The following is a 12,783-nucleotide window of genomic DNA, read 5'->3' on the forward strand; positions in this document are numbered from 1 at the left end:
TAATAATAATAAACCGTTTGAGAAGGAATAGAGTTAATTCTCCTTTAAACGTTTGGTGAAATTAACCAGCGAAGCTGTCTGGTCCTGGGTTTTTCTGATTATGCCTCAATCTCTTGATTCACTGCAGTCACGGGCCACGTAGCGACAGGGTCACGTTCTGACGAACGCGTCCTCGGGCGATTCTGTCACCGTGCAAACGCCACAGAGAGTGTTTACAGAAACGTAGATGGTGTAGCCTCCCGCTTTTCCCTAGGAAAGCCTTTCTGTCGCCTTTATTTATGAAGGACAACTTTGCCAGGGAAGCGTTCTCGGTTGGAGGTGTTTTCTTTCGGCCCTTTTAATATATCACCCCGTCTCTGGCTTGTGAGGTTTCTGCAGACGTGGGTTTTCCTTCGTACGTGAGGAATTGTTTTTTTTCCGTTTTAAAATTCTCTTTGTCTTTGATTTTTGCCAATTTTAACACAATGTGAAGTCCTCATTGGGTTGAAACTTTTGGGGGACTTAGGAGTTTCACAAACTGAACTCGCCAGATTTGGGCAATTCTCAGCCATTATTTCTTTCGAGAAGCTTTCTGCCTATTTCCCGCTCTCTTCCATTTCTGGGATTCCAATAACACACAGACTCTTTCTCCTTTGGTGTTTATAATTCGCGTAGGCTTTCTTTACTCTTTTTCCGCCTTTTTTCTTCGTCTTCTTCTGACTAGAAAATTTCCCACGACCTATCTTTAGATTCACAGATTCTTTTTTTTACTTGATCTGCTGTTAATTCTTTCTACTGTATTCTTCATTTCATCAATTGTATTCTTTTGCCCCAGAATTTCCCTTTGTTTTTTTTTTTTAAATGATTTTTCTCTGTTATACATCTCATTTTTTCATGTATTATTTTTCCGATTTTGTCGACTTGTCTTTCTATGTTTCCTTGTAGCTCGTTGAACTTTCTGAAAACAATGATTCCGAATCCTTGATCGGGCCATTCGCGGCTCTCCATTTCTTAGGAGTCAGTTACTGAAAAATGATTGTGTTTCTTGGGTGGTGTCATGTTCTCTGATTTTTCATGTTCTTTGAAGTCTTGCACTGCGGACTCTGCACGTGAGGAAGGTGTCACCTCCTCCTGTTTTCACTGATGGCTTCGGGAGAGAAAATCTCCTGTCACCTGATAGGTATTTGGAGGCCGTCTCAGACCTTTACTAGGAAGACACCTGTCCCACACTTCTTGCTTCCTCTCTGGGGTAGTTCTTAAGGCCGAGCGCCTTCTCTTGATCCTGCAAAGCATTCTGGGTGCTGACGGCCCCATCTTCCTTCCCCTCGGGTGGTGCCGAATGCTCAGTTTGCGTGTTTCTTCCCCGCCCCGGAGTCGGGCCGGCTCTCTGCACGTGCTCGCCAGCTGTCTGCAAAGTCTTGCACCCACCACCCTGGGAGACACGTATAGGGAGTCAGCTGCAGGGTGAGGGTGTGTGGGGGTGAGGTGTGCGGGGTATTAGGGGTGCGCGTGGGCCAGCTGGGGGGATCCGCAGGTAAGGCCGCCCCAGCAGCTCGGGGACAGGCTTCCTGAGAAGTCAGCAATGCTGTCTGGGGGACCCACGCTGCTCTGACGCCCCCTGAGAGCCCCGGCGGCTGTCGCTCCAGCCTGTCCCCGCCTCCCCAGGCTGCGCAGCATAACTCGGTGCTCTGCCTGGGCCGGGAGGATGGGAGGGGTGGTGAGGCGAAGCCGTCCCCACTCACGCGACGGAATCTATGCCAGCAAGAGGGCAGAAAACTCCTCTTCAGCCGTCTCGATGCCGTGACTCCGGGAAGGATGTCCTAATAAAAGGCATCCACGCACACGCGCGAAAATGAACCGCCGTGAAAGGGACCGATCTGTCGAAATCGCCATAAAGAACGTGCGACGATGTCAGAGCCTGGAAAGCGGTGTTTCCACGTGGTGAGCAAACAGCCTCCAGAAGGTAAAATCAAAGGACTTTTACCAGTAAGAAAACTACAAAACGATAAAAACGGGCGAAGCACAGAAACCCACGTGAGACAGAGGATGAAGCGCGACGGCCCACGACGGCCGGGGCAGGTGCACAGCCGGCCGGTGTCGCCAGGAAGAAGATAAACGCAAGCGAGACCGTGGGGCCCGGTTCCGCCCTCCGAACGGCGACCTTTGAGGTCACGCCCCGTGAAGTCCTGGGGGAAACGCAGACAGCGCCGGGCACCCGCGGTGACCGCACGGGAGGGCTGGACGCACCTTCAGACACGAAGCTGGCATCGAAACCTCCTCGGCCGCTCCGTTCACGGGAGCAGCTGTCCGGCTGTCTGCTAGTCACGTGACAGAACACCGTACCCGCAGTGCAAGTGGCCGATCGGCGCCACGCGCACCAACGCGGATGAGCCGCACACGTCAGGCTGTGTGAGAAACGCCAGCCGTAGAATAATACAGAGTGGGATCCGCTTCCGCTAAGTTCAAAGCAGAGAAAATCATACGTTATCGAGGGGCAGGTACATATATGGTAAGAGAACAATGAACTTGGGGCTCAGCGTGGGTGACCGACACGCCTCAGCGTGACAGCCGGGGTCCCGGTTGTTCGCGTCAAGATGATGCGTCGTCGCTTTACTACATTCCAAGCTGTAAGAGTCGTATGTTAAAGTTTAATAACATTTTAGCTTATGAATACGTATTCCATAGCTTAAAACTGAAAGGGTGAAACATATTTGAAACGTACTTGAAAGCAGAATTAAAACCCTAGGCATCCGCCTTTTAAAGACTTACGTAACGTTAAGCACCGCTGAATGTAGCATTTCTAGGGGGGAGAAACAGAATAAAAAGAATAAAAATCAGAAGTATCCACGAGACACGTGGAAACAGAAAGATTAAAAGAGTAACCGACATAAATAAGAAATAAAGAAGCGATTTCATAATGAAGTTTCCGTAGTTTAAGACGATCGATGTGCATAAGAGACACACCTGAAAGAAAGCATCACAGAGAAATGACAGAAAGCATCACAGGCCAAGAGATCGAGCAGACGCGGACGGAAGGCAAACGAGGGCGGTGCTTTAACTGCAGACGGAGCGGATTGCAAGACAATAAAACATTTCATCGGGACAAGACCGCCTTACGTTAACGAAGCGATGGGATCCACAAATAACGAACACTGATATACTTAAGAACGTAAAACCCAAGGACGTGGTTCCATAGGGCAGAAGGTCCTGGGTTCGCGCCCCGGTGGAGCCACGGTCCATGGGCTACGGCCACCCCACCCTGAACGAGCCCGATCCCGTCTGATCTCGGAAGCTAAGCAGGGTCGGGCCCGGTGAGGACTTGGATGGGAGACCACCTAGGAAGATGGGGTGCTGTAGGCGTAAACATAAAAAAAAAAAAAAAAAGGAACAGAAAATCCAAACAGAGCAAGAAGCGATGAAAATGAGAGGCTGATGGAGACAGAGCTGCCGTGGACGACGTCACTACGGATCGCAGAGCAGAAAACGAGGAGGCGCGCAGTGGGCGTGGGGTGGATCCCGTGGGTTTTTCTGCTGCTTCCCCACACCTGCCAGGCTCCCTGTCATCCACGGCGTCACTCACGCGGCGGGTCGAACCCCAAGAGCCGCGCTTGGCCACACGGGTAAGAAAGGCGGACGGTTTCTGTCTCCCCCCCGAGTCCATCAGTGTAACGGACCCTAAAAAGTTCCCTTCATCCCTAGATCACGTCGTCTCGACAGCGCGGTCTTCGATCAATTTCAACTTTTCTGTCAATGGTCGAACCACACGACGTGAATACGGCGAAACGATCCAATCTGAAACCTGTGCCTTCTTTCATTCCTCATCAGAGTTTTTATATTTTAATAAATATCGAAACCTATGACAATTGGTGTCCATGCCCGTAACCATCAGGGTAAAATACGGATGTCCCAAGATCGCCATTACTTATGTGACAGCGTAGAAGTATTCAGGGATCAAAGACAAGGTCCGTGAGTAATATTCTTCATTAAAAGGGGCTGGGCATTTGAAAGAAAGTCTGATCACTAATCGCCTGTAAGTTATAACTTTTTAAAGCTGGGCGAGTAGAGACAGCGCCTCAGAACAGCATATTAAATTCACTTTCAATTAGCAGGGTTCAGCATTTTAATCTTATGATTTGTATGCTCAGTAATACTTTTAAAATGAACTGTGCCACAGACAGACAGATCACACACTCCTCAGCCGTAATAATTTGTCTAATGCTCTATCTTTATCATAGTAATTGCCTCCTTTCTGGAAAAAAAAAAAATTACGCCTTTGAGTCGAGACACGCTGCATTTATTACTTTTCTTCTATTAGAGCTACCTCAGCGTATTAGACATTTTTTCCTTAATGACTTTTTTCTATTAGGAGGACATGAAGACCCCAAACGAAAGGGGGTCCGTGAGAGAGCAAGGCCTTCTGGGAGAGGCAGGGGCTTCTCGGGTGGGCGTCAGACGAGAACCGTCACGAAGAGACGACACTGGAGTCTCCATGTCCTGTGTGTGACAGGTGCTTTGACGGATTTCGATAAACAGAAGGCTGTGGAGTTGGCGAGACCCGTCCTCAACGATGGGCGACATTGTCGGGATAGCAAAGCATATGGCGAGTGCGTCGCTGGTCACGCTCCCCACTCTCAGTTAAGGAGTCGCCCTGTCCCTCCTCGGGGTGCGACGGCCAGCCGGGGCGGCCCCCTCACCCCACGGGCAGCAGGACGCACGGGTCCTCTCGCTCTGACAGCTGCCCCCAGACCACGAGCATCAGGTGTCTGGGTCCCCGTTGGCACAAACGGAGTCCGTGTGGCCCTTGGGGTCACGGAGCCGGTTACCTGGCTCACGAGGACGTGGGGACGACGCGGCCCCCCGGGCGGGCTTGGCCACCCAGGGCAGCCGCCCATCGATGTCCTGGAGTCAGAAATGCTCCAGCACGGGCCGGGCTGCTCCGACGGCCAGCGAGCGGCCGCGAGAAGCTGCGGGTGGCTTGGCCGCTGCCACCTGCTCTCCCGAAGCTTCTATGACTGGGTTTCCTCCCAGACGCTCACAGCCTGTTCTTGCTTCTGGGTTTGTTGACGCTGTCGCACTGGCTGGAGGGCGAGGGGCCCGCTCCACGTCCCCCGATGCCCGGCCGCAGCCCACGCTCAGGGGCAGGTGCCGTCGGAACCAGCGTCTGTCCCCTCCGGCCCCGGCGGAAAAGGCGAGACGTGGCAAAAGGCACCGGCCATCTGAGAGCAGCCGGGTCGAGGCGTCTCCGCCCGCCGGGGCACGGTGGCCTGTGACCTGCGGGGAGCGGTGGAGAAGGCGAGACGTGGCAAAAGGCGACGGCCATCTGAGAGCAGCCGGATCGAGGCGTCTCCGCCCGCCGGGGCATGGTGGCCTGTGACCTGCGGGGAGCGTCCCCGGCTGCAGCGCCTGGACCCCGCCGTGCGGGGCGCGGGGAGCGAGGGGCCCCCGAGTGACGATCCCCGTACGACGCGTTTCTCGACGCGTTAAGTTCTAAGTCGCAACCACGTCCTCGCGTGACAATAGTGTCTCGGTGTTTGCTGCTCACAGCTCTCCAGCTCTGACCGCGTCCCCACCGAGATTCTATGATCGCCGAGGGCAGGACGCACCGGGGTCCCGCTCCCCACTGCCCGCCTGCTCAGTGCCCCACGACCTCTCTCAGTCGTCTGCGGGGCCAGCGTGGCCGCGGGCGCTGAGCCTCACCACGGGACAGTTCTGAGCCCTGCGGCTGACCGTGTCCTTCACACGCCCAGGACAGACAGAACAAGGAGCCGGCCACGGGGCACGCTGCACTGTCGCCCAGGGTCACGCACGTAAAAGCCGTCTGCCGAAGTGCGCCAGGACACGGGTAAAGAGGCCGGCGGCCGGCGACGGGCAGACCGCCCTCTGGGGACGTCCCTGAGCCTCGAGACGCCCACGGCTGGAGGCCTGAGTGGTTTATCCTCGTGGAGAAACTCACGGGGGGCTGGGGCGCCCCCCACGCTAACCAACGGACGTGGATCACAAGTAAACCTCTCAAGCCGAACGTGGGAAGGGGCCGGGACTGCACCCAGAGGTGCGACGGGACGCTGCGGGGGTGTCGGGGCGCCCCACGAGGCCCGGGAGCTCTCTCAGCCCAGCGACAGTGATGTCCCCAGGAAGGGCTGTGGGAATAACGCGCATTTGCTGAGAGTCTCCTCTACCACACAGAGGTGAGCAGAAGCCCCGCGCAGGTGACCCCAGGTGCCACAGGTGCGACCGGCCAGGCCGCGTCGAGCTCACCTTCTTGTAAGCACGCGGCCAGCTCGTCAGGCGTCTCTAACGGGTTTCAACCCTCCCATCTAAGCTCATTTTCTCTCGCGAAAAGTACGGTTTACTATGTTTTCAATTAGAAACGCACCTGATGGATCGAAATAAAAGAACTGGCCGGTCATGTGATCCAAGCAAATACAAATAAACACCTGTTGCGTTTTAATAAAATGCGTATTTCAGCGACGTCCGTTTTGAACGTCACGTGGCCTCGAGTGGGCTCCACAGGCGACACTTTAATCGCTTTGTTTCCATCGGATGAAGTTTCAATGCTGTTAGCAAATTTAAAGGCGAGTATATCAGGCTATGTTCATACACGAGACAGGTGGCTTTGGACACTGAAGCCGCTTTATCAGCAGAGCGAAATTCTGCCTCGTTTCCAGGACCTGTGTGCCTGGTCCTCAGGATCGAACGCACGAAGCTCTCCCCTTCCACGTGAGCGAGAAAAAGCGGGTGCTCTGGATGCGAGGCCGTGATCTCGGCCGTAAGACACCCCGACGTGGCTTTACAACGACTCCTCTGAATAAATAACGCTGCCAAATACATTTACATTCAATACATTAACCTTTAGCTCACCTATATGTAAATAGCCTATTAAAGTTCTATCTGCGCTCAATGCACCAGCTTGAAAGAAAGCCCTCCAGGCTCTCTACGACTCGTGTTGAAAGTTAAAGTGACTCGTACATCCCCCTCGCTCCCCACAAAATAGGGCTAAGTACACGAATTTTCAGAGACCAGGCCTGAAATTCTGATGGGCCCAGCAGGACACACTTCCGTTAGTACAGAAAACTCAGGGGCACTTTTTAAAGAACTTAATACATGCGGCGTAAGGTTTCAAGCTTTCTCACGTCGGAAGATGGTCGGCATAGCGATGCAGAGAGAAAACAGAGCAGAAGTTCGTTCACCACGCGGTCCCGAGGCCTTGGCGTCGGCGGCACGTTGCACTAAACACCGCATTGGGAAAAACAGAACAGCAGATCTGAGCGGAATGGAGAGGCACAGCTATTGTTTTTCATCAGCTGTCTGTAGGTTTCCAATAAACATGATACCGTGATAAAAACGAGTCATTTGTACTTGAGTGTAAATATGCAGGGCTGGTCTCCCTGGGCTGGGCACGCTGGGGTTGGCATCGTTCTCAGCGCCTCCCGCCACCGCTCCTGGGACCGAGCTTTCCCACCAGTGCCCTGGGCGGGGGAGGCGTGTGACCGTGGGTCTTGGTGCCACACTCTTAGGGTCACGGGGCCAGATGCTCCCCGCCGCTTACGAATGCCAAATGCCCGCCGTAATGAAGACAAAACCACGAGCCCGCTTCTTCTGAGAAAAGGAAATGGGAAAGAGACAAACCTTCCTTCATCTATCAGCTTCTACTAGACAAGGAAACCGTGAGGTATAATGAATCGGACACGGACGTGCGTCGCTGCAGACGGTCCGAGTTGCTCAGGAAGCCGAGTTCGCGGCTCAGTGAGCCAAAACAGAGAGATCTGCTGTTCACGTCCAAGGTCTCGAAAGGGCAGGGTGCTCCAGCGACCCGGGGAGGGTCCCCCGGTGCCTGCCGCCCTGGGCTGGCGCGCTCGCTGGCCACCTGCCCGTCCTGGGCCTTCGGGCGGGATCTGAGAGGTCTCCCCGAGGGTGTCATGAGAACTGAGTGCTGAGGTCTCTGAAAAGGGCCCAGCACCGAAGGTCTGACACCCGCTCTGTGCGCGTCAGCCGGGAAGCTAGGCAGAAGTGACAGCCTGGATCTTCCCATGTGGCCGGCGGGAGGCAGACACGCGGCCTGGCGCTGGAAACCTGACCTCCGCCAACATCACGAAGAAGGAATGAGGTGAGTAAAGAGACCAAGTGACCTGCGAGGGGAGGTGACAACACGGGGTGAGGGCGCCTGGTCAACCGAGCGCCCACGAGTGTCCGCGAAGGAGGCCGCGGCCGCTTCGCCGCGAGAAAGGAGCGACTGGCCAACGAGGCAGATGTCCCTCCAAAATGACACGGCTGCCGAGTCCGACAGAGGGGACGCGGCTAAGGCCCGAAGGGGCCTCCAGAAAACGGGAGGAAGTAGGTCTAAAACAGAAGAAATACCCCAGAAAGGAAAGAAAAAGGGACGGAAACGTTGGAGGACGTTAAGAATTCTCCAGCATCCATTTTTCTGCCCACGGCAGGTGAACTATCTCCCTGCTCCAGGTAGGACGCACTCAGGAAGGCCGAGAAACACGAGAAGAGAGACGATCACGAACCTCAGAGAAGAAAATTCCTGCAGAAAAGCCCTCTCGAAAGATCCGATGGACACGTGACTCGATCCGGTGCAAACGGTCACGCCGTGTGTCGTAACTAGAGACAGCTCGACGGCCAACATCTTCCAGAAACCGTAACAGAAAACACACCCCCACAGTATTACCTGCCCACACGTCAATCCGTAAAGTCAATATAATCAAAATCGTTATCGGTCTAGAACTTAACAACCTGATTCGAAAATTCGCTGAAGGTAAAATGCACGGTAGCCAAGAAAATTATGGAAAAATAGAAGGGTGACTTATTATAAAGCCAGGGTCATTAAAATGTCACAGGGCCGGCTTAGAACTGGACCGAGAGATTCGCGAAGCAGAGTTTAATGGACAGACCCATGCCCATAGCAGCGAGGGGCGGGAGAAACGCATCGAATGTGAGGGAAAATGTTTAATACTCAAAAAAACGGTGTCGGAGACGTGGCATCCATCTGAAAAAGATAAACTTAGAGCCTTACTTCAGACCGTATAGAAAAAGAAGTTTGGGATCCGTTACCTAAATATTAAAGGCAAAAACTACGAATGTTCGAGAAATGCATGGGAAAATAATGTCAGAATTGTGGGGCAGGAGAGTTCTTGTAAAATAAGAAAAAAACCCTAGAAGCCGCATAAAAATCCAGACGTGGGGGAAAAACGAATTTCGCAAGACAGAACGCTGGCGGTGCCGGCTGTAAAAAAATACACTTCATTAAAAAGTCGAAGACGAAGAACAGATTGAGATAAAATATTAGTCGCTTAAACCAGAAAAAGATTACCCTGTGAAGACCCTACGAAGCAATGAAACGCGACCTCACAGAACAATGGACGGGAGACATTCCCATGGGTAACGAAATCTCGCTATTTTTCTCTCTGTCTCATTTTTAATTTGTTCCCTTTTTCCATTTTTTTCCGCCTTATTTTGAATGAACTGGGAATTTCTTACGACATCATTTATTTCCTTTGTTGGCTTAGTAGCCGACTCTATCTTTTGATCTTGGTGGCTGCTTCGGGGTCTATATCGTACATCTTTAGCTTATCACAGTTTCCCTCCGAGTGATAATTCGTCCTCACGTACAGTTTAATAACTTAACATCGCCTATGTGCTATTTTTCCCATGCAATTTGCTGACACAGGTGACAAATCTCACGATGTACAGATCGAAGGCATTCGGTGATTCACCGCGGGAAGCGAACCTGGGTGGGCCAGCGTCCCCGAGGAGCCATGAGGTGGCCCTTCTCTGCAGGCCGGCGACTACGGCGACACGTCTGTGCTGCCGTCAAGCTAGGACCCCTACGTGTAACCAGGACAATGGGGCCCCAGGACGGCAGTGGCCAGAGGCAGCTCGGGGTCCCCGAGGACCAGGGGGACGCCCCCTCAAATGCTGTAACACAGAATGCCGTGGCTCTCTATGGTGTTCATTTCGTACAGGTTAGTGATTTTAAAAATAGATTGAGTTTGCTTTAAAAAAAAAAAACGGTGCTAAAAAAACTCTGAAGAATTTATTATTTATAAAATTAATCTCCCAAGTTTTTTCGACCCCATGGTTATTAGTCTTTCCACAGTATTGTTACAAATAATCTAGCGACCAGCTCAGGCCTCCTTTACCCTTTTTTTAAAAAAATTAATACCTATAATTATGCATGATTCTATTTCCGTTATTGATATGTAAGCAAGCAATCACAAGATGTTGCATTAAATCTTTCAAAAAGTTTTCTAACGATAGCTATACAATCTGATTCCTAGTTGGCATCTTGTGCAACGTAGAATCTTTTATAATACAATGTAAGGAAGACGCTTATCTCAGTCATGTGCGGGGCGGGGCATCAGTTGGTATTGGGGAGGCCTTCAACTGATTGGACGAGGCCCACCCACATTATGAAGGGTGATCTGCTTTACTCGAATCCTACCGATTTAAATCTTAATCTCATATTAAAAAAAAAACCTTCTCATCAACATCGAAACTAGTGTTTGACTGGATTATCTGGGTCCTATGGTCTACCGAAGTTGACACATAAAAGCAACCATCGCAACGGAGTTCTATAAATATGATCAAAAAAGTTCTACCCAGAATAATACCAACATCCCGTTGGTTATGTTCTTCTGGAGAATCCTAATACATCTTTATATTGTGGATTTTCCTCCCACCTGCTGTGAGCGCTGAAGCCGTATCAATGGTCATGGTTTGGAGAGTGACTTTCGCTAAACGGATCAAAACATGGACCTGTTGTGGTCGTCACACAGAGGAATGTGGTCTGATAAAGACGGCCAGCCACCCAGTGAAGGCCCCGTCCCCAGGGGGAGCCGGCTCCGGGCAGAGCCTGCCAGAGAGGGCCTGCCCGGCCAGTGGGGCCCGGGACAAGCCGTCCCCAAGGGGTCGACACGCAAGCGCCGAGTGTCGCTTTCAGGCCGAGGACATTGGAAAGCAGGTATCCCTTCTCCGTCTCTCCACGGAAGAGGCATCTTTAGAAAGGAAATTTCTCGCAGGAGCTGACGTATTTGAGACAACAAATGCACCGAACGCACGCCCCTCCCCATGCCTCTGCGGGATGTGGTGGTGAGGGACGGGGGAGGGGAGGGATTCACCACGGTCCGGCTCTGTTCACGGTCCCGCATCCTCCAACCCGCTCCACGACCTCACGTCTGCGTCTAAGCCCTTGAAGAAGAGGCTGAAATAATCGACGACTACGAAGGAGCCTTTCCATTATCCATCAAACCGGAGCCTCCTCCGCGGCCTCCTCCCGCCCCAGCACGATGGCAAAGTGACGCCGCCTCTTCCGCTCCGGGAAATGTCACCCTCTGGCCCGCAGACGCGGTCGCCAGAGCACACGGGAAGCGCGTCCTGTCTGCACGGGCACGCGTGCACGGACACACGGTGCGTGCACACGTAGGAGGACGGCCTTGCTCACGCAGGGCCTCGCGGGGCACAGACACAGACCAAAGAGAAGGAGGACGCAGCGGTCACTCACGGGAGGGGACGGGCGAGGTGCCCAGCGGCGGCCGCGAGCGCCCACCCTTCTGGAAAGATCTGCTCCCCTCCCGCCAAGAAGCCGGCTCCTCTTTGCCGTGGCCCCTGGGCGCTCACACGGCCGAGGGCGCAGCCCTGCTCCAAGGCCACCGCGGGGCCGGGTGCCACTTACCACGAGGGACAGGGGCCTCTTCCAGGAGACGACGCCGATAAGTCCCGACAGCAACACCTGGGGAGACAAAGGTGTGGGAAGGTAAGTGGCCCGGACCGGCACACGAGGCGGCCGCCCGGCCCGCGGCCACTGAAGGCCGCACGCGACGGCGGTGACAGGGCGGCGTGGTGTCCACCCAGGTGGCCGCGGAGAGGAGCGTCCGGCCGCGCAGGCACCGGGTGCCCCTCCACCCAGGGCTCCTGCCCTCTGTCCCCACATGCCTGTCACCCAGCCACCTGCCTTCCCCGCGGGACTCTGCGCACGGAGGGCACGGAAGGCTCACTGTGTCCTTCTGCCCACGGCCACCTCCCCCGGTCACCGTCCAGCCCACAGCGCTGCCCCGACCGCCGACTCGGTGTCCACTGGGCGCTGCACCTCAGCGTGTCCAAGGATGCACCTGCCGCTCGCCCTGCCCGAGCCAGTCCCCCTCTGGTCACCTGTGCCTCCCACGACAGCGACCCTCCTCCTGGTCGCTCAAGCCCAGACCCTGGAGACGGCCCCCTCCCCCTGGCCACCAGAGCCGCGAGGAGGAGGCTGCGGTTCACCCTCCGACGGGGCGACCTTCCACTGGCCACAGTCCCGTTGTGAGTCAGGTTCCGGTGTTGTCACGTGAGGTCCCCTGTGAGGACAAATCACCCGACTTCCACTGCGGGCGGGGGCCAGGCGCGTGGCTGCGTGTCCCCTGGGACCCCCAAGGGCCTGACCCCAGACCTGAAGGGACAGCACGCTGGTGGCAGAGCCGGCTGACCCCAAACGCTTCTGCAGAGGGCAGGACCAAGCCTTAGAGCCAACGGCCTCTGCCACACCCGGCGCTGGGCGCCTCGGGCTCACGGCCAGAAACGTCTGGGCGATACTTTTATACGTTTATAAGGAGGATTTCTGAACCTTATTCACAAATTAATTAATTAAAACCATGAACCGGGCGCCAGGAGGGCCGGTCCCCACGTCACACGCGCACACCTTCCATCAGGCAGGGGCCTTCGGCGCAGTCACAGCCGTCCCCGTGTGCCGAGTCTCCGCGCCATGCCGCCCGGCCCCCCCATTCCCACCCCCAGGGCACCCCTCTGACTCATCTCCCTTGCTCCCCCACC

At 54.4% G+C, this 12,783-nt stretch overlaps 1 long non-coding RNA gene and 1 pseudogene across 1 annotated transcript in view; one reads left to right on the forward strand and one right to left on the reverse strand.

Moving 5' to 3' along the window:
- Window positions 1-3,220: 3,220 nt before the first annotated feature.
- On the forward strand, window positions 3,221-3,339 carry LOC112475793 (annotated as a pseudogene).
- Window positions 3,340-11,649: 8,310 nt separating this feature from the next.
- Window positions 11,650-12,783, reverse strand: part of LOC112475774 — a 73,373-nt gene continuing 72,239 nt past the window's right edge. Inside the window, exon 4 of the long non-coding RNA XR_003044850.1 lies at window positions 11,650-11,710. This is a non-coding gene — a long non-coding RNA (uncharacterized LOC112475774). The remainder of the gene's footprint in view (window positions 11,711-12,783) is intronic.

Source organism: Pteropus alecto, unplaced genomic scaffold (assembly GCF_000325575.1).
Source record: "Pteropus alecto unplaced genomic scaffold, ASM32557v1 scaffold102, whole genome shotgun sequence".
In the NCBI taxonomy this organism is placed as follows: Eukaryota; Metazoa; Chordata; class Mammalia; order Chiroptera; family Pteropodidae; genus Pteropus; species Pteropus alecto.